The 21,477-nt window shown below is 32.5% G+C and overlaps 2 long non-coding RNA genes across 4 annotated transcripts; one reads left to right on the forward strand and one right to left on the reverse strand.

Moving 5' to 3' along the window:
- Positions 1–6,184: 6,184 nt before the first annotated feature.
- On the reverse strand, positions 6,185–7,915 carry LOC144553568 (uncharacterized). Of its 2 annotated transcripts, none has more exons than XR_013511393.1 (2): positions 7,674–7,915; positions 6,185–6,809 (listed from the first exon to the last, which is right to left on the reverse strand). It is a non-coding gene; the product is annotated as an uncharacterized LOC144553568 (long non-coding RNA). The 2 variants fall into 2 exon arrangements; XR_013511392.1 differs by having other exon boundaries at positions 7,483–7,915.
- Positions 7,916–10,503: 2,588 nt separating this feature from the next.
- Positions 10,504–12,234, forward strand: LOC144553306 (uncharacterized). Of its 2 annotated transcripts, none has more exons than XR_013511349.1 (2): positions 10,504–10,936; positions 11,610–12,234. It is a non-coding gene; the product is annotated as an uncharacterized LOC144553306 (long non-coding RNA). The 2 variants fall into 2 exon arrangements; XR_013511350.1 differs by having other exon boundaries at positions 10,504–10,745.
- The last annotated feature ends 9,243 nt before the right edge of the window (positions 12,235–21,477 follow it).

The raw sequence follows: 21,477 nt of genomic DNA on the forward strand, positions 1-21,477 counted from the left end.
CAAATTGATGGTGCTTGGAGCTCTCTAGTAGAGTCTCCAGATGGCAAGATAATATGGCATTTACAACCCGAAAACAACACTCCAATTGATGGTGTTTGTAGCACTCTAGTAGTGTCTCCAGATGGCAACATAATAGGGCATTTACAACCCTTATACAAAGCTTCAATTGAAGGTGTTTGGAGCACTCTAGTAGTATCACTATATGACAAGATAATAGGCATTCACAACCCTAATACAACACTCCAATTAATGGTGTTTGGAGCACTATAGTAGTGTCTCTATATGGCAAGATAGGCAATTACAACCCAAATACAACACTCTAATTGAAGGCGTTTGGAGCACTCTTGTAGTGTCTCTATATGGCAAGATAATAGGGCATGTACAACCCTAATACAACATTCTTATTGAAGGTGTTTGGAGCACTTTATTAGTGTCTCTATATGGCAAGACAATAGGTTATTTACAACCCTAATACAACGCTCCAGTTGATGGTGTTTGGGGGCACTCCAGTAGTGTCTCAAATTGGCAAGATAGTAGGGCATTTCCAACCCTAATACAACACTCCAATTGATGCTGTCTGGAGCACTTTTGTAGTGTCTCTATATGGAAAGATAATAATGGATTTACAACCCTAATACAACACTCCAGTTGAAGGTGCTTGGAGCACTCTAGTAGTGTCTCCAGATGTCATGATAATAGGGCATTTGTAACCCTAATACGACACTCTAATTGATGGTGTTTGGAGCACTCATGTAGTATGTTTATATGACTAGGTAATAGTGCATTTATGACCCCAAAAGAACATGCCAATTGAAGACGTTCGGATCACTTTAGTAGTGTCTCTATAATGGAAGATAATAGGGCATTTAAAACCCTAATACTACACTCAAAGTGATGGTGGTTGGAGCACTCTAGTAGTGTCACTAGATGGAAAGATAATAGGGCATTTACAACCCTTATACAACACTTCAATTAAAGGTGTTTGGAGGACTCTAGTAGTGTCACTATATTTCAAGTTAATAGGGTATTTACAACCCTAATACAACAATCCAATTAATGGTGTTTGGAGCACTCTTAATAGTGTCTCTATATGGGAAGATAATAGGCCATTTGCAACCCAAATACAACACACTAATTGAAGGTGTTTGGAGCACTCTTGTAGTGTCTCTATATGGGAAGACAATAGGGCATGTACAACCCGAATACAATACTCTAATTGAAGGTGTTTGGAGCACTCTATTATTGTCTCTATATGGCAAGACAATAGGGTATTTACAACCCTAATACAACACTCTAATTGAAGGTGTTTGAAGCACTCCAGTAGTGTCTCCAGATGGCGAGATAACAGGGCAATTACAACCCTAATACAACACTCCAATTGAACTCATTTGGAGCACACTTTTAGTGTCTCTATATGGAAATATAATAGGTCATTTAAAACCCTAATGCAACCCTCCAATTGTTAGTGTTTGGAGCACTCTAGTAGTGTCTCCAGATTGCAAGATAATAGGCATTTGTAAACCTTATACGACATTTTAAATGATGGTGTTTGGTGCACTCCAGTAGTGTCTCCAGATTGGAAGATAATAAGGCATTTACAACCCTAATACAACACTCCAATTGAAGATGTTTGGTGCAGCCTTGTAGTGTCTCCATATGGGAATATAATTCACATCCCCAATACAACACTCCAATTGATGTTGTTTGGAGCTCACTAGTAGTGTGTCCAGATGGAAAGATAATGGGGCATTTACAACCCCAATACAACACTCCAATTGATAGTGCTTGGAGCACTCTTGTAGTGTCTCTATATGAGAAGATAATAGGACATTTGCAACCCTTATACAACACTCCAGCTGAAAGTGTCTGGAGCACTCTAGTAGTGTCTTGAGATTGCATGATAATTGAAGTTGTTTATAGCACTCTAGTAGTTACTCTAGATTGGAGGATAATATGACATTTACAAGCCTAGTACAACACTCCAGTTGAATGTGTTTCGAGTACTCTTGTAGTGTCTCTATATGGAAAGATAATAGTGCTTTTACAGCCCTAATACAACACTCCAATTGTAGGTGTTTGGACTACTCTTGTAGTGCCTCTATTTGGGAAGAAAATATTGGATTTACAACCCTAATATAACACTCCAATTGAAGGTGTTTGGAGCACTCCAGTAGTGTCTCCAGATGGCAAGATAATAGGGCATTTACAACCCTAATACAACACTCCAATTGATGGTGTCTCGAGCACTCTTGTAGTGTCTCTCTATGGGAAGATGATAGTGGATTTACAACCCTAATACAACACACTAATTGAAGGTGTTTGGGGTACTCTAGTAGTGTCTCCAGATGGCATGATAATAGAGCATTTACAACCCTAATACGACACTCTAATTGATGGTGTTTGAAGTACTCTTGTAGTGTCTCTATATCACTAGATAATAGTGCATTTACGACCCCAATACAACATGCCAATTGAAGGCGTTCGGAGCACTCTAGTAGTTTATCTATTATGGAAGATAATAGAGCATTTAAAACCCTGATACAACACTCAAATTGAAGGAGTTTGGAGCACTCTATTAGTGTCTCCATATTGCATGATAATAGGGCATTTGCAACCCTAATACAACACTAAAATTGATGGTGCTTGGAGCTCTCTAGTAGTGTCTCCAGATGGCAAGATTATAGGGCATTTACAACCCTAAAACAACACTTCAATTGATGGTGTTTGTAGCACTCTAGTAGTGTCTCCAGATGACAACATAATAAGTCATTTATAACCCTTATACAAAGCTTCAATTGAAGGTGTTTGAAGCACTCTAGTAGTGTCACTATATGACAAGATAATAGGCATTCACAACCCTAATACAACACTCCAATTAATGGTGTTTGGAGCACTCACCAAGAGGGTTTGGTGAGCACAACTTCAAAAGTATATCAGACCAATTTCAAACGTTGAATCCAAACCATTAAAATCTATGTACTTCATAAGTGATGCATGTATATACACAATTTGAAAAGTTTCAAGTTTATTTACTACAAGTTTAAGCTGTCAAAGAAATGAACATTTTATAAGTTGTTTTATATATTCAATTTTTATCATTTATTTGACCGCTTGACCTTTTAGCAAATAAACTCGAAACTTTCAAATTTTTGCATGTACATGCATCAGTTATGAAGTACATGGATTTCACCGGTTTGGATTTGACATTTAAAGTCGATTTGATATATTTTTAGAGTTGTGTTGACCAAACTCTCTTGGTGAGCACATCACATCGATCGTAGCTTTCCTCTTATAAATTATGATATTATTGTCCGAGCCAAACACCAAAATGTGTTAGGTGATTGTCAGCATACTTCTTATAATTAGGAGTATGATATTTTAAAAATTACCAGTACTATAAGCAAAGGTATACTTAAAAATATATATTCGATAAAATGTATGACAAATTTATAGAATAAAAAGGTAAGATATTTTTAAAATTCATCCTAACTGTAATCTGTCCATTTTAAACATCAGGATATCAGAAAAATAATTTAATTTTAATTTGAGACAAATGCTATTAAATATATATAATGTGACAAAACAAATATATAATTTGATAGATAATCATACACTGATGTAATTAATTTTGTACATTAAATTATGTATATCATACATAATGATAAATAGTTATTAAGTATATAGCATCACCGACATGACAAAAAACATTTATTAATTTGCAAAATATAGAGGCTAGCTTATTGCAGGAACATGACATGTAACAGCCATCCTTTTGTCTGTCCAGATCAAACTTATCAACTAGCAAATAGCAATAGCTTATCCTACAAGATATATATCCATGTTCTCTAGTCCTCTTGCATCTAGCAGTACGTAGCCTGTAATTAAATTAATCCCCCATTGGATGCATAAATACTAAATAGACACAACTTGTCTGTTACTTGTACGCTCCATTCGAAACACACACAGATTGAGATGGAGACCTAAATAGGAATGCTGTTATTTTTTCTTTCCATTTTTTCTGTTTAAAGTATAAAGTAACGGTGTGGTGTGGTCAGATCTTGACAGTATAGCCACAAATGGATGTATATATTAGGGGTGATTAATGATCGAGCATGAGCAAGTTAGGGTATGCTCATGCTCACTCATTAAGTAAATGAGCGAGTTTAAATGAGCGGATAAATGAGCGAGTTATGAGCGGCTCACGAGTTATGACTTATGACTCATAACAAAATTATATAGTGTGCCCACGCATAACAAAATTTGTTAAAAGTCATCATAACAAAATCCAACAAATTGTCATAATTCATTTAAATGAGTAAGTTGTTATGACTATTACTTGTTTTGGGCTTTAGGCGGAGGTTTTGGTTCTGCTGATTTACAAAAAAAAAATGAATATGAAACTATGAATATTAGTATATTACACAGGATTAAATGTTACATTGTGCTCACTATATTACACATGATTAAATATGAAACTATGCTCACTATCTATCAATTTTAATGAGGCAAGGTTGATGTTACACAGAATTACATAGGATTAAATGTGGCAGGGATTAGATGTTGCAAATTCTTAATGAGCGAGTTATGAGGGAGTTGGGTCATGTTCATGCTCGCTCATTAAGTAAATGAGCGAGTTTAAATGAGCGAGTTTAGGCGAGCTTTTAATGAGCGAGTTATGAGCGGCTCACGAGTTATGAGCGATTTACTCACCCCTAGTATATATAGACATCTTAAACTTTGTAACAGTGACCCTATGATTAAATGTCTTGATTATTTTCTATTTATATAAAATGATTAACGCCAAAGTAAAATCCCGGAAAAATTATTTTACCACTAGTGTGAAAGACTGAAAGCTCTTCACACTTGTGAAAAATGGCTGATTAGATGTCTTGATTAACAACATAGAAAAATTCTAAGAATATATATATATATATATGTATTTTTTTTGTTAAATTCTAAAATGTAATGAAATCTGAAGCATACCATCTTGCTCATACAATTAAGTCTTTAAGAATGTGCTTTACAAAAACTACAGACTTAATACAGTGGCATGAGTTCCGTTTCTCTATAGAAAAGTCACAGGTTTAATTTTTAGATCTATCATTTAAAAGATGCTGAAGTGTACGAAAACTCTTTAATTAAAAAAAAAAATGGATGTGCTTCACAATCAGCAAAGTAAAAAGAAAACGAGAAGGAAAAAAAAAGAGACCTAATAAAGTTCACCTCTTCTATATTTTAATTTGAAGGTGATAAAATGACTAAATTTCAATACATATTTTATCTTTTCTCCTTTTCGCTTCCTTCCTCAAATTATTTTATGCTGAAGCAAATAATCAACTTCGGTCAAAACCGATCACGCTCCCTCAAAAGTTAAACTTCAATTTAACTAAATTTTGAGTTAGATTTGTTTTACCACTAGCGTATAAACCGAGGATCAGGTGCACCAAATATCAGACTGTATCTTTTCGCTAGAAACAATATATTCTCGTGTCTTCATGCGAAGCAAACAAAAAGAATAACGAAATAAAAACAGAGAGAATATTCTCTGTCGAAATGGGTCCACCCAGGAATCAATCGTAATATAACTTACGCTCCAGCAGGAACACAATAAAATAGGTCTAAGATGCACTTCACAGCCCACTGTCAATGACAAATGAAGCCCAAGTTTTCATTAATCGGACCAACAAATTTATACGGGCCTTTATTTGTTGGGCCTTATTTGTAAGGCGTGAAAAACAAGGAGGTCGGGGCAATGTTATCAAAACCGAACCGGATATTGAACCGGTAGAACTCCGGGTCATTGGTTCACTGGTCAAACCAATGGGTCAACCGGTTCAATTGCTGGTTTTTTAATACAATTACAACTAATAATCTGAAATAGTACCAACAAGTTTTATTTTTTTTATTTTTGGTCTTAGTCCAAAAAATGAATGCCACATTTTACATAATAATTTTTTTTTTTAAATAGGCAGCAACTGCAATGAATATATTTAAAGGAAAATCATAAAAATGTTATCAAAACACCTCATACCAAGAGCTATCTACCATCCTAGCGCAACTTGTTATCAGACCTGCAAATCCTGATCAAACAGTGCACAGTAAGCAAATTACAACATCAAACATCAGAAAATAAAAACTTGCAAAAACACAGCAGCATTCCCTATAACTAATATGTAGAGCTCTAAATCACAATAGGATGCATTAATAAATGTCAATGACATAAAGGACAATTAACAATATCAAAATACCATTTCAAAGTAAAGAAAAAAATCGATTGTTACAAATAGTATCACAAGCCTCAAGTAGCCTCATACATCAAAAATAAAAGTTTAAATATGACTAAAAAAAAAACCAGCATCAAAGTTTAAAGACTAAAAGCTACGATTCTAAAAAAAAGGCACCCATCATTAATCATCCACTTTGACATTGCTAAATCAACCTTCTTTTCTTCTTCTTTTATATGCAAAGCACTCTTAATAGATGGTTGAGCATCGAGTGTTGTACGAGACATGAGTAGTCATCAACGCCAAGTTTTGCATTGCTTTTCACAACTTCTGATCATTTCTTGCTAACATATAGTTGTCCTCCGCTGAAAACAATACACTGCCTTTAGAGCTAGAAGGCGCTAATAGATTGCCAATTTCTTCTTATTCTTCGTTTGTCAGATCTATAGGAGATAGGTCTTCGTTAGAATGAATTTGTTCATCTACTTCATTTAACTTGTTTTTTGTTGACAAATTCATCAATATTTTGTAGCATTTGCAAATGGACAAATCTCTTTTTCTTAAAATTAATTGCCGACATAGTCCCTGTAAAACAACAATGATTAGGTTCTTCAAAAATCTCTTTAAAACAAAGTTTCATAATTTTCTTTGCAGTAAAGAGAAATATAGAATATCAAAACTAACTAGTACAGAGAAGAAGAAAAAACCATAAAAATTAAAGGTGTATGTAATATCATTCCTTCAATTGCCTGAGACCTGTTTCAATAATTTGAAATCTGAAGAAAACTCAAGGTTATTAAATATTTTAAAAGGTTAATTTTCAGCTTTTAAGGTTTACTTTACCAGAAAATATTTAGTCATTAATTTGTTTAAATTTGAACATTCCAATTTTTCTGTAGATGAAGAACACCTAGACTTACATTATGTTAATTTTTCACATTTTTTCGAGTACTAGCTAAAAAAATAAAAATCATTTAAGTTCCAGCTGGATTTTTCAACAAGCTGAAACTGATGCTCAAAGTGGCTTTTCAAAAATTTAATAGCTCTCTGTGAGTTTTAATCTAGAATTTGAACTCTCTATAGGTTATAGACCAATCAGCAGAGTACCTTTTCCAACTAGATTTAACTCCATCCAACAATCTTACATATAGATATTAAATTTACAAAATGACACCTTGTACAATTTTGAAAAGAGCTGAAAACAGTTTCTGAAAATCAAATAATTACAATATGAATTCAACTAAAAGGAAAATTGTACCAGCAACTGTTCCTCATGATCTTGTACGCATATTCGAACTTCAAAAACAGTTTGAGTTTATGATTTTCTCAGTACCAGCTAGCTTTGGTAGGACAACCAACATGATCTTTGGTTTGAGCATTTCATCAAACATCTTGTATGCATAGACCTATTCAACAAAATTAACACAAAACATTCATAAAATTACTTACAGTCCTTGATCTTAGTAGCCTCTTCTGTGATTATCTTTCAAATAAAGTGTTGAAAACGAAATTGACCCACAACCAAATTATCTACAGAGAGGAGATTGAAATAGAAGGAGATTTCAAGGAGATTTTAAAAAAAAAATGGTTTCCATCTTTATAGAGAGGAGATTGGAAGAAATCGATTTTGAAATGTCAAGATCATCGGAGGAGAATAGATTATAGATTTGATTGAGAAGGAAAGGCGAATACGATAGCGTGAGAGGAGATCTAAAAAATCTGTTTTGAATCGGGCGGTTTAAATCAGCGTTTTTTATGAAAACCGTGCGGTTTAACCGTTTTTGGCCGGTTCATTACCTAAAACGATCTAATTACAGAACCGAACCAGACAGGTGACCGGTTCCGGTTTTTTCCGGTTAAACCACCGGTCCGGTCCGGTTCTGATAACACTGACCTTGAACTCGACTTGTGCAACGAATTAATTTCATTTCTTCACAGTGGACATATTCAACATAATACTTAATGTTGAATATATATATATATATAGGATTTGGCTAATATGCTATGGGTTGCATAGAGGCCTCCCGTGCAACGGCTCAATATTTGAGTTTTCAAAATCCTAACGGTCGATCCGAACCGTTCATCTTGTTCTCCATATTAATATGTGTTTGGAGATCAAATTTTACATTTTTTGGAAATTGTTTACTATTTTTTTAGATTTATTGAATATCGCTGTTTTTTATGATCCAGATTTGTCTGAAAAATAAAGATTTTCAATAAATCTAAAAAAATAGTAAAAATTTTTCAAAAAATTTTCAGGATCAGTCCCGTAAATAAATAAATAAAGAAGGAATAAAGGGCCAGAGGCCCATCTAAGATTTATTGCTGTATTTTCAACTGTATCCTCTAAACAGGCCGAATGTGGGACCTTTAAAGCAATTTAATCAGAATAACAGATTGTCCAAACTCTGTAATCCTCAAAGCATAAAGAGTGCGAAAAATCCTTTGATCAATTAGATGTGGCATGTGGGGGGTGTCAATGGCACTCTTTTCCTCGTTTATTCGACATATCCAAAAACATAGATAAAGATAAGATATTTTTTTCATTAGTTAATTAGGTACGAATAAAGGTAATGATTTTTTTTTTCCGTTATTCTATCCGTTTTCGTATAAGATAATTTTTAAAAATAAAATTATATATATAGATACATGATACAATAAAGTTTATTATTTTATTAAATTTTCATAATACAAATTAGATGTATTCATTAATTTTTTTTCTTATTAAAAAAATATTTTATCGAAAGCATAAATCGAAATGTTAATGATACTTTTTTTATCCGTTTATCCGATCCGTACCGTATTCGAAAAGACAGGTAAAAATAAATATTTTTTTCATTATCATAATGGGTACGGGTATAGAAATATTTCCACCCTACCCATACCGTACCTGTTGACACCCCTAAGTCCGGAACTTTTTTTTTCTTCTTTGGATTCTAGCGTACCGAAATCATGTATGATGTATTCACTATGTTCTTCTTTCTTTATTTTTTTCGCATCCATTCAAGATATAATAAAGTAGATGAAGTCAACATTAATTAAGATTAATGTTGATCAAATATATAAACGGCTTTCTTTTCCATTTTTTTTTAATTTTCTGTTTTATTCTTCTTAATTTTTTTAATTAATATTTGTATATTAAAGTTCATATGAATCAATTATTCGACAATTATTTATTTCATATCTTTATTTGAATTCATATTCATTGACTATCCATTCCGTATCCGTATCCGTTTAAGGTGGATTTGATTTTGAATTTTACTATTTATTTACTATTCATATCCATATTCGTATCCACTCATTGAAAGATAGATGTGGATATGGTATCAACATTATCCGCTCCATTTTCACCCCTATATATATGTCCACGAGAAATGTCTCTTCCTCTTTTTTTTGTCTCCACTATATTTTTATTTATTATTATAAAGATAATATTTTTAAATTTATATATCAAAATAAAAACTTTATATGTAATTTATAATATTTTTTCTACATGCAAATTAAAAAGTTCTTTTGATTTAACTTTTATGAGAATTAATAAGCTGAAAAATTAACTTTTAAAAATTATTTATATCAATGTATTTTTACAAGTTATTGAGAATAATGAAAATAAAGTTCAAATGTCATCATTTTTACAAGTTCTTGATTTTAATTTAACATTTAAGTTTTAAATTTTAAGTTACTAAAGTTTTAACAATAAAACACGAGAGAAGCAAAATAAAATAAAGACATTTTAACCCTTCTCTGTTTTAGGTTTTCTGGCCTAGTTTCTTAATTGGTGGCATCTATCATCCAAAGGATCAGTAGTTCAAGAAACAAAGTATTCTAATTCATATATTAACGGAATAACAAGAGATTTACTGTTCAGAAGCACACAAAAATTCAGTACTAAGTTAATAATTGGATCTGATAGGTTGAATGCCCATCAGATCCAATTATGAGATGCTCTTCAAACAAGCTTCCCATCCGTTTGATTTTATAATTGAAACAGTTTGAACTAAAAATCTGTTCAATCGAATCTATTTATCTAAAATTAATTTAATAATCAAACAACTGGAGGCGCTTCCTTTCCCCGACCCAGTGTTATCAGAACCGGACCGGACCGGTGGTTTAACCGGAAAAAACCGGAACCGGTCACCTGTCTGGTTCGGTTCTGTAATTAGATCGTTTTAGGTAATGAACCGGCCAAAAACGGTTAAACCGCACGGTTTTCATAAAAAACGCTGATTTAAACCGCCCGATTCAAAACAGATTTTTTAGATCTCCTCTCACGCTATCGTATTCGCCTTTCCTTCTCAATCAAATCTATAATCTATTCTCCTCCGATGATCTTGACATTTCAAAATCGATTTCTTCCAATCTCCTCTCTATAAAGATGGAAACCATTTTTTTTTTAAAATCTCCTTGAAATCTCCTTCTATTTCAATCTCCTCTCTGTAGATAATTTGGTTGTGGGTCAATTTCGTTTTCAACACTTTATTTGAAAGATAATCACAGAAGAGGCTACTAAGATCAAGGACTGTAAGTAATTTTATGAATGTTTTGTGTTAATTTTGTTGAATAGGTCTATGCATACAAGATGTTTGATGAAATGCTCAAACCAAAGATCATGTTGGTTGTCCTACCAAAGCTAGCTGGTACTGAGAAAATCATAAACTCAAACTGTTTTTGAAGTTCGAATATGCGTACAAGATCATGAGGAACAGTTGCTGGTACAATTTTCCTTTTAGTTGAATTCATATTGTAATTATTTGATTTTCAGAAACTGTTTTCAGCTCTTTTCAAAATTGTACAAGGTGTCATTTTGTAAATTTAATATCTATATGTAAGATTGTTGGATGGAGTTAAATCTAGTTGGAAAAGGTACTCTGCTGATTGGTCTATAACCTATAGAGAGTTCAAATTCTAGATTAAAACTCACAGAGAGCTATTAAATTTTTGAAAAGCCACTTTGAGCATCAGTTTCAGCTTGTTGAAAAATCCAGCTGGAACTTAAATGATTTTTATTTTTTTAGCTAGTACTCGAAAAAATGTGAAAAATTAACATAATGTAAGTCTAGGTGTTCTTCATCTACAGAAAAATTGGAATGTTCAAATTTAAACAAATTAATGACTAAATATTTTCTGGTAAAGTAAACCTTAAAAGCTGAAAATTAACCTTTTAAAATATTTAATAACCTTGAGTTTTCTTCAGATTTCAAATTATTGAAACAGGTCTCAGGCAATTGAAGGAATGATATTACATACACCTTTAATTTTTATGGTTTTTTCTTCTTCTCTGTACTAGTTAGTTTTGATATTCTATATTTCTCTTTACTGCAAAGAAAATTATGAAACTTTGTTTTAAAGAGATTTTTGAAGAACCTAATCATTGTTGTTTTACAGGGACTATGTCGGCAATTAATTTTAAGAAAAAGAGATTTGTCCATTTGCAAATGCTACAAAATATTGATGAATTTGTCAACAAAAAACAAGTTAAATGAAGTAGATGAACAAATTCATTCTAACGAAGACCTATCTCCTATAGATCTGACAAACGAAGAATAAGAAGAAATTGGCAATCTATTAGCGCCTTCTAGCTCTAAAGGCAGTGTATTGTTTTCAGCGGAGGACAACTATATGTTAGCAAGAAATGATCAGAAGTTGTGAAAAGCAATGCAAAACTTGGCGTTGATGACTACTCATGTCTCGTACAACACTCGATGCTCAACCATCTATTAAGAGTGCTTTGCATATAAAAGAAGAAGAAAAGAAGGTTGATTTAGCAATGTCAAAGTGGATGATTAATGATGGGTGCCTTTTTTTTAGAATCGTAGCTTTTAGTCTTTAAACTTTGATGCTGGTTTTTTTTTTAGTCATATTTAAACTTTTATTTTTGATGTATGAGGCTACTTGAGGCTTGTGATACTATTTGTAACAATCGATTTTTTTCTTTACTTTGAAATGGTATTTTGATATTGTTAATTGTCCTTTATGTCATTGACATTTATTAATGCATCCTATTGTGATTTAGAGCTCTACATATTAGTTATAGGGAATGCTGCTGTGTTTTTGCAAGTTTTTATTTTCTGATGTTTGATGTTGTAATTTGCTTACTGTGCACTGTTTGATCAGGATTTGCAGGTCTGATAACAAGTTGCGCTAGGATGGTAGATAGCTCTTGGTATGAGGTGTTTTGATAACATTTTTATGATTTTCCTTTAAATATATTCATTGCAGTTGCTGCCTATTTAAAAAAAAAAATTATTATGTAAAATGTGGCATTCATTTTTTGGACTAAGACCAAAAATAAAAAAAATAAAACTTGTTGGTACTATTTCAGATTATTAGTTGTAATTGTATTAAAAAACCAGCAATTGAACCGGTTGACCCATTGGTTTGACCAGTGAACCAATGACCCGGAGTTCTACCGGTTCAATATCCGGTTCGGTTTTGATAACATTGCTCAAGGTTTGTCTAACTTAACTCGTTTACAGCCTTAACTTAAATTCAGTGATAATGAGTTAGAATTGAGAAAGGGAGCGTCTTAATTTAAATCATAACATTTGGTCCTTCGTTACGGCGGTTTGAGGCTTCTAGATTACTAGATTAGTAATAAATAATCAGAAAATTAAGGAGTTACAAATTCTGTACCATTTATCTGTAAAAAAATTACTAATACAAGTATCGTACCCGTCCATTGCAACGGAAACATATTATAAAATAATAAAGATCAAGAGTTTGATTTACAATTTGAATTTCAAACTTTGATGCAAGTAAATAGATATCATTAAAAAAAAATGACAAATGGCTTGTAGAAATATATACATTCCATAGGCAAAAGCCAAAATGACAAAAAATATTTAGTGCAAGTGAATTCATATTAATAAATTAGTTGCTCCATTTTTGTGACACTAATTATAGTTAATATTACTAACATCCATCTTCAATATATGTTCTCCATATAATAAGTGAAAATAAGAACAAACCTAAACATACTAATAAAAAATAATATTTTATCTTATCAAAATTGAAGAAGTAAAATTGTAAAAAGATTCACTATAGCTTAAATTGAGTAATGCATTAAATTTGAAGATATCAAATAATTGATAAGATATTAAATACTGATAAAATATTTTTAAAAGATGTCAGCAATTGATATTCTTAAAAATAAATTGATCATCAATCATGATTCTTAAATAAGAAATAAGGAATGGAGATAGTTGGAGATAAGAAATAAGGAAATGAATGAATTGATTTTATCTTCAATTTTGTTCTTTATTCAATTTTAATCGTAACATATTGTATGACAGTATGTGTGGTAAGTATGTTTCTAACTAAATTTAGACTTCTACACGTAACAAAATATGCATTTAATAAAAAGAAAACATATTATGTGATTGGAGGGCTAATATTATATCCAAAATTTTATCTTTCAATCATAATCATTGATATCTACGTGCATAATATAAGAATTCTTATATGGAGATGCACTTTGACTCAGTTAAAAGTAATCTTCTAAATTAATTTGTATGCTGTGGGCTTTTTAAGGAAAATTGCATATTGCATCCCATTGGTTGAGGCTTTTTAAGGAATACTTTCAAAGATATAACTTATAAATCACATGGAACAAGAATAATAACATTCGTAATAAAATCATGAACAACACATAAATTATTATTAAAAGATAGCTTTGAAAACACACATCCTTCAAAAACAACGATGCTTCCGTGTAAAAACACCAATAACGCACCGATGCTTTATGCCCGACTTAACGACAACAGAAATGCATCGATGTTACACCCATGCTCTCTAAACAGTAATAAATGCATTTACTATTTATTGTGTGCATTTGCTTTTTTTTTTTAATGGATTACGGTTTCATTTATTATTCAAAGATCATTAAAATTATCTATGATTGTTCAATATATGTATTTTAAATTTGATAATTTGTATTTTAAGTTGGATATTAATAAAAAATATAGGTAAATTACTCTACATGCAAACTAAAAAATTATACAATTAATAATTATACTACAAAAATCTAAATCATAGTTTTTCCAACACGCGGCTTCAGAAAATCCGAAACCACAAGGGATCGAATTGACTATTCAGTCAACCACAAGGTGCTTGACGAAAATCTGCAAAAAAAAGTGGGGACCGAATAACCAATTTGGTCCCAAAAAAACCAAATATATATACAGGACCGAATTGGCTATTCGGTCTTTGTGGTTTTTGTAAAAGAAAAAGTAATCATGTTGGTTTAGTAAAAATCAATTTTCTAATTATGATTTATAAAAAAAAAATCATCTATCTATTTTATATATATAATCCTTGAAGGGTTTGGTACTGTTCACAACCTCCTCAACATCTAATCCCATCTGATGGTTCTTAGCTGACCTTGTCGCTCTCCCTTCGTTCACTCGACACCTATTCTTCTTCATTCCTCGTCACGTCGCTTATCTCCGCTTAAATTCTTTGTTGTATCCGTATTAGATATCGATATCCGTCCAATACAATAACGATACGTATCCTTAATCCCTTGATATGGTCTTTGATACGGATTGACTCCTTTACTCAAATTTTGAATTATGTCGGAAGATGTTATTTCCTATTGTCGATCTTATATCGATTGATCCGGACATATATATATATTTTTTAATCACATATTTTAAATTCAGCATATCTGCCGCGTACGTTAAGTTGTTATATTGACACAAAATTCATCTAATTAAATATATTTTCAAAGTTAGTTGCCATTTAATGTTTATTTTTTTATAAATGTTTATATATATTTATATATATATATATAATAAAATAATTATTAATAAGTTTCAATAAATAAGTAATGTTTATATTTTATAAAATAATAATTAATAAGTAACAATAAATAAGTAATGTTTATATATTGTAAAATAATATAATAAGCAACATTATGTTATTATTTAATATATTTTATTTAATTGTATTGTTAATAATTCATTAATAAATAATTGTATAATATCAAGTATTTAGAAAAAAAAATCCAATTTTCCACCGTTAATCCCACGGTACAACTGAACACTCATTTCAGCACGTTCTCATAATTAATTATGTACGTATCCACATCTATGGGTTCTCACTTTTTCAAAAATGAGTTTTCATCCTCATCAAATCCCATCCTACACAATCTCGTGACAAATGAACATGCCCCTAAGTAAAATTTATTCGAGTAGCACATCAAATTAACAATATTGTTGGAGCTGATGCGCTGTGGGAGATGGATGTTGGAGCTGATGCGCTGTGGGAGATGGTTGTTGGAGCTGATGCACATCAAACTCCTTTGAAAGATGGCTGTTGGAGCTGATGCGCTGTGGGTTAGTATAATGCGAGCAAAGTACATCCCAAACAGTCTTCTCTGGCACTCAAAGCGGACGTATAGGTGCACACCTCTTTGGCGAGCTCTCATGAATCTGAGAGAGGAATTTCTCCCCTTACTACAGTGGGTTGTCGGTAATGGTCAATCATGCAGAGTATATGCGGAGCCTTGGTTCCAAGGGGCAGTTAAATTCACTCCCGAGGGAAGGGAAGACAAGAAACTGCTTCTAAATGACCTAGTGGATGAGGAAACCTCTACATGGGACTCTAATCAACTCATCCAGAGATTTGGACATTCTAAGGCAATGGAAATCCTCTCACAAATACGACCCTCAAACCAATCTCAGGGTCAGGACTCCCTCATTCTATCACTGACTTCCAATGGTGGATACTCAGTGAAGAAGGTGGCCATTTACCTAAAGGAAAAAAAGGTCATCAGGTCAAAACCTACCCACTACCTCTAATCCGATATGCTTCAAGGGGCTATGGAGAGATGTTTGGCACAAAGGGGAGATTCCCCCAAGGTTGAGATTGTTTATGTGGAAGGTTCTTCATGGGGCTCTACCATTAGCTCAAACCTTGTCACATAGGCTGAAAAGGGGAGATGCAACCTGTCAGAGCTGAGGCATAGGGGAGGAGGATGTCATGCACATGGCCTTCGGCTGCGACTTCTCTAGGGCATGTTGGCTGACCAGTGGGCTCTCTCTAAGAACTGATAACCTACCTACCTCAATTTTGGACACTCTTCAGTGGCTATCATCACAAACAAATGATGATCAGTGGCCTGAGCTAGCCTGTTGTATGTGGGCAATTTGGCAATGTAGGAATGTCAAAGCATATCAAAGGCAGGTGATCAGCCATCACACTTTCTCCAAATACCGATCCCAGATCCGAATAGAAACTCTGGTGGCAATAGCAGGGAAGGAGGTGCGTACAAAGGACTCCAGTAATCGGGTTCAAGATCTGATAAGAAATCAAAGCTCACAAATGAAAATGGTGCATAGCACAGTCTGCTATGTAATTGGCAGTTGGAAGGACGGATGGAATGGGGGGATAGGCTTCATAGTGTTTGACCAAGGTAATTTGGTGCATTATAGATCAGCACCAGCTGCTGCATGTTGTCCTCTGCATGCTGAGGCAATTGCATTGGAGAAGCAGTATTCTATGTTAATCAAGCAGGTATCAACTGCTGTTCTTTCCTTACTGACTGCCAAGAGATACTAAAGGCATCTACTGATTTGCAACCACCAACAGAGGTTGATTGGAGGATTTTCAAGGAGGCATGGTTCCTGTGGAAGTGTTTCAAGAGTAACCGGCTATACAACTGTGTCAAAATTCAAAGATCACAGAATGAACTAGCGGATCAATTGGCTAAACAGGCAAGAGAAACGCAGTCCCATTATTCAGGCTTTACCTTTCCTGTTTTCTGCCTAAGGGCTTCTGAATGACAAAAAAAAAAAAAAAACCTTTCCTGTTTTCCAGTTTGCCTTAGTGGCTTTATCTTTACTTTTGTTTTTCTCTGAGCTATCTGAGTGAGCTCTACAGTAGGAAAGTATGGAAGTTGTCCTTTCTCTTTATAACATATCTGATGTAAGGAAAATGAATTGTAATTTTGGCCTACGGGCATGAATCAAGCAAACAAAAAAAAAAAAAAAATTAACAATATTGTTAATTCTTAGTTGCAATGAGAAAAAAAAAGCATAATGTTCATTAATTTCTACTGAAATAGCAATTTATTGCGCATACTATTTTATGGGAATGAGTAGTTAAAATGATAGATCATTTGTCAACAATCATCTGCCGTTTATTAATGTAGTACGTCATAAAGTAATATTTTTAAAATTTATATTTTTATAGAGGAAAGGATCAAAATTATTTTTGAACTTATATTTAGTTAAGCTTATATTTTTTAACTTGATTTTTTTAAACTTATATTTTTCATGAGAAATCAAATTTCCATAAAAAAATCAAAATTATTTTTGAAACAAAAAATTCACTAAGCTTTGTGTGAATCTTGTCATGGTCCAAAAGTTATAAATCAAGAAAACTAACACTGTCTGAATTTCCATTAAACTTTAAGAGAAATAAATTATGCGACTTGTCAGAAAAAAGAGGAGTCTAATTCTGATATTTATTTATTAATATAAGAAAACTCTAAGCATGCATGTAATTACTGTATTTGTGTTTTTGTTCTCTGATTGTGATTAAATTTGCCATGCATGTTGGTTTAGGAAAAATGACTTGGTCTGTAAAATAGTAAGAAAAAGTCAACAAATAGACAAAATTAAAAGATAAAGTTAGTGTACATTTAAAGCTTAATTTTCAAACTCATTCAATCATATTTAAACCATAAATCTTATTAGTTTATGATATATTTCAAGCGGCCAAAAATTGTAGATCTTTTTGATGTGTGTTTAATTTTGATTTTTGTACTATTTAAGTCCATACAAAATGAAATCAAAAATTTATAAATTAGATATATAAAATGTAGAGAAAGGGGAGGTAGGGAAAAGTTATAAGATTATTGATTACTCAAAGGTTAAGAGTTTGATCCTCTCGCAGCTTCGCAACTTTTGTGAAGATTTAAAGAAAAAGACATATATAATCATGAAATATATTGATTTGTAATGTTTGAATTTTTTTTTGTTTAAAATATTTAATATATTTTAAATTTATGTCAACAAATTAATTTCGTAATTTTAAATTCGTAATAGTTGTACTCAATCAAAAAAAAACAATGAATAAAAAATATTAAGGGTCGAAATATTTGTCTTATTAATATAAACAAAAGAACGGTGAAAAAAACTCAACATTTAGACCTACTAATAATTGTGTTAATAAATTTTATTCCTTAATTCAATCGTATTAAAAATATAAAATAACTTTATTCCTTCATCCAGAAATTAAGTCCGAAGTTGAAATTGGATTTATTTTACTTTATTGAACAAAAAATTTAAAGAGCTCCAGATGCAACCAAATATTGCCGAATCTACGGCCATTTTTATTAATATCCCTAAAAAATTAATTAATTTTAAAAAGGCCTCTGTGTACCATTTTTTATTTATTTCTGCCCTGACTGCCTGGGCCTCGAGCGGCCCAAAATACCAAATGAGGTGCCCCATGGTTTTTTTTTTTTTTTTTTAGAGAGATTTTAGTATTTTGATTTAAATAATTCTGTGAAGAAATTTTTTTTTTGTTAAGAGTGTATGTCAAAAAATAAAACATTTGATATATTTATAAAGTGATGTCGTAACTCTTTATAACTATGATTTTTATTTTTTATTTTTTTGGTGAACTTTGATTTTATTTGTCAGTTGGATATCATAAGTCTAAATATAATACTATTAAGGACTTGGTTTTTATTCAAAAAAATTTAAGTTTTAACAGCTTATTGATCTCTTTTTTTCCGATTTTTATAATATATGTATAATATATACACATATACATATACACATAAACATACACACATACACATATACAGATATACATATACATATACATATACATACATACACATACACATATACATATACACATATACAATTTTTTTTTATAATATATGTATATATGTATAAATATGTACATATACATATACATATATATACATGTAGAGTAAGGCTATGCTATTTCATGAATTAAACAGGACATTTTAATTCGTGCTCATATCTCTAGTTTTGAAGTCCAAATATTCGATCTAAACCGTTAGATGTTTAAAATATGCTTGGAGACCAAATTTTACATTTTTTTTGAATTTTTTTACTATTTATTAAGATGGTTTGAAAATCGCTGTTTTTTAATGCCTACTGTTGAACGAAAACTTAAACTGGATTTTTGAGGCACTAAACGATATTTTTTTGAAATTTTGATGCTTCTAATATGACGATGCCTGGTGTACCACCGAGGCAAAATCAGATCCGTCTCGTCCTCCCCTTTCCGAAAAGTGCTCGTACGCGTAAATCCGACTTTCCTAGCCAAAGTTATGGCTGTTTAAAGTTTTTTCGAAAATTAAAGTTTGAAAATTCATAACTAACTGTAGAAAAATTCAAATAAGTTGAAATTTATATCAATTATGTGTATTTTTGAATGGTCTACATGCTGGTGCAATCACTTTTGCAGTTTAGTCCATGTATCAATCCCCACTACTTCATTAGAGGAATGTTGACGAGGAGACTATTGGAGGACTGAAAAGAGAGGATTATCATATCAAGTTATGCACGAAAATATTAATATCCTTCTTTGCAAGTATTAATCTCTTATTTCTCAAGTATTTATACCTATGAAAGTTGACGCATAAACTAATGCAGTGACTGAAAAAAAAGGCCATAAAATTAGTGGAGACCATAATATAACCTTCTTTTACTGTAGTTACGAGAACAAAAGAAAAACTGGAGTGCAAAAATGACTATAACCAAAATCTATGGTAAAAGTTTTTATTATAGAAATGTATTAAATATTTTGTAAATAATCTGAAAGATGGATTTTTTTTTAATGGCATGAAAAAATTTTGAATTTTGAATTTGATTTCTTTAGATACTTTCTAATTGATTCAATCTTTTTGAGTTTGTATTGCATATGCATATAAATTTTAAGGAATCAAATCAATAATTTAGTTCTTTAAAATATACTTCAAATCAACTATTGTCTTATTTTTTGGCATACACTCTAAACAAGAAAAAAATTTCTTCACAAAATATTAAGATCTCTTTAAAAAAAAAAAAAAAAAAAACCGTGGGGCGCCCGGGGAGTTGGCGCCTCACTGGCCTTATGGGGCGCCCCAGGGGCTGGCGCCTCATTTGGTATTTTGGGCCGCCCGAGGCCCAGGCGGTCAGGGCAGAAATAAAAAAAAATGGTACACAGGGACCTTTTTAAAATTAATTAATTTTTTAGGGATATTAATAAAAATGGCCGCCGAATTAGGTTAGCTGCTTGACCTACATATTCTAAGAGTGCGTATCCTCTGAGATATCTCAACTTTTGCGTGACCGACGTGTCCGGTGCCTATTCGGGGGTGTTGTAGGGTGTTAGGATTATGTGTGCTTTGAGATTCGTGTAGAACATAGTTAAACGGTTGGGATTTTCCATAAAGTCACGCAAAGTTTGAGATATCTCAGAGGATATGAATTCCATATTCTAGTAGCACAGTAGTTGCTTATCCAAGAATGCATTTCTTAGCTTATCGAGTAGTCAGTCCCAACTTCACTTCCATATCCTCGGAGGAAACCAAAAAATTTTACTGGGTCAATCCAATCCGAAATGGAAGACACAGGATGCTTTAATAGTCGTGCAGATTCTGATTGGACGGTTCAGATTCAAACAGACATATTTTGTATTGAGTTGTTGACCAAGTAGAAAAATAAGCATCAGCTAAAAACGAAAAACGATAGTGGTCTCCATAATTGGTCCGCTCCCTGAAACGCTATTCTCTGCGGAGGTTTTACCTGCGGTGCTGTGCGGTGATTTTGATCTGGTTCGTTTGTTTCGGATCGGACGGGCTGAATTAAGGGTTCACAAAATTTTGAGTTTTTTTTTAAATTCGAGCAAGATCTGATCTGGTCCGTCCGATCCGAAACGAACAGACCAAATTAAAACCACCGCACAGCACCGCAGATAAAACCTCCGCAGAGAATACGCTTCCCCACTCCCCAGTCCCCACTGACCAAATTTGCTTTCCTCCTTTTTACCAAAGTACCACTGTGCTTCTTCCCCAATCCTCATTCTCATTCCACTCACCACCTCTTTCAACTCTCTTTTGCACTTTTCAACTGTGTGTCAAAATGCTCCTCACAAGTATTCTCGCTCCAGGCAACATTTTCTAGTAGATATATAATTTTGGAAGTTCCTGTTACTGTAGATGAAACACCCACTCTCTGCACCGTCTGATCCGGATCGCATGGTTGAAGATAGAATTTTCTCTCGC

The sequence above is a fragment of the Carex rostrata genome, chromosome 4 (assembly GCF_964058835.1).
Source record: "Carex rostrata chromosome 4, lpCarRost1.2, whole genome shotgun sequence".
NCBI classification, from domain to species: Eukaryota; Viridiplantae; Streptophyta; class Magnoliopsida; order Poales; family Cyperaceae; genus Carex; species Carex rostrata.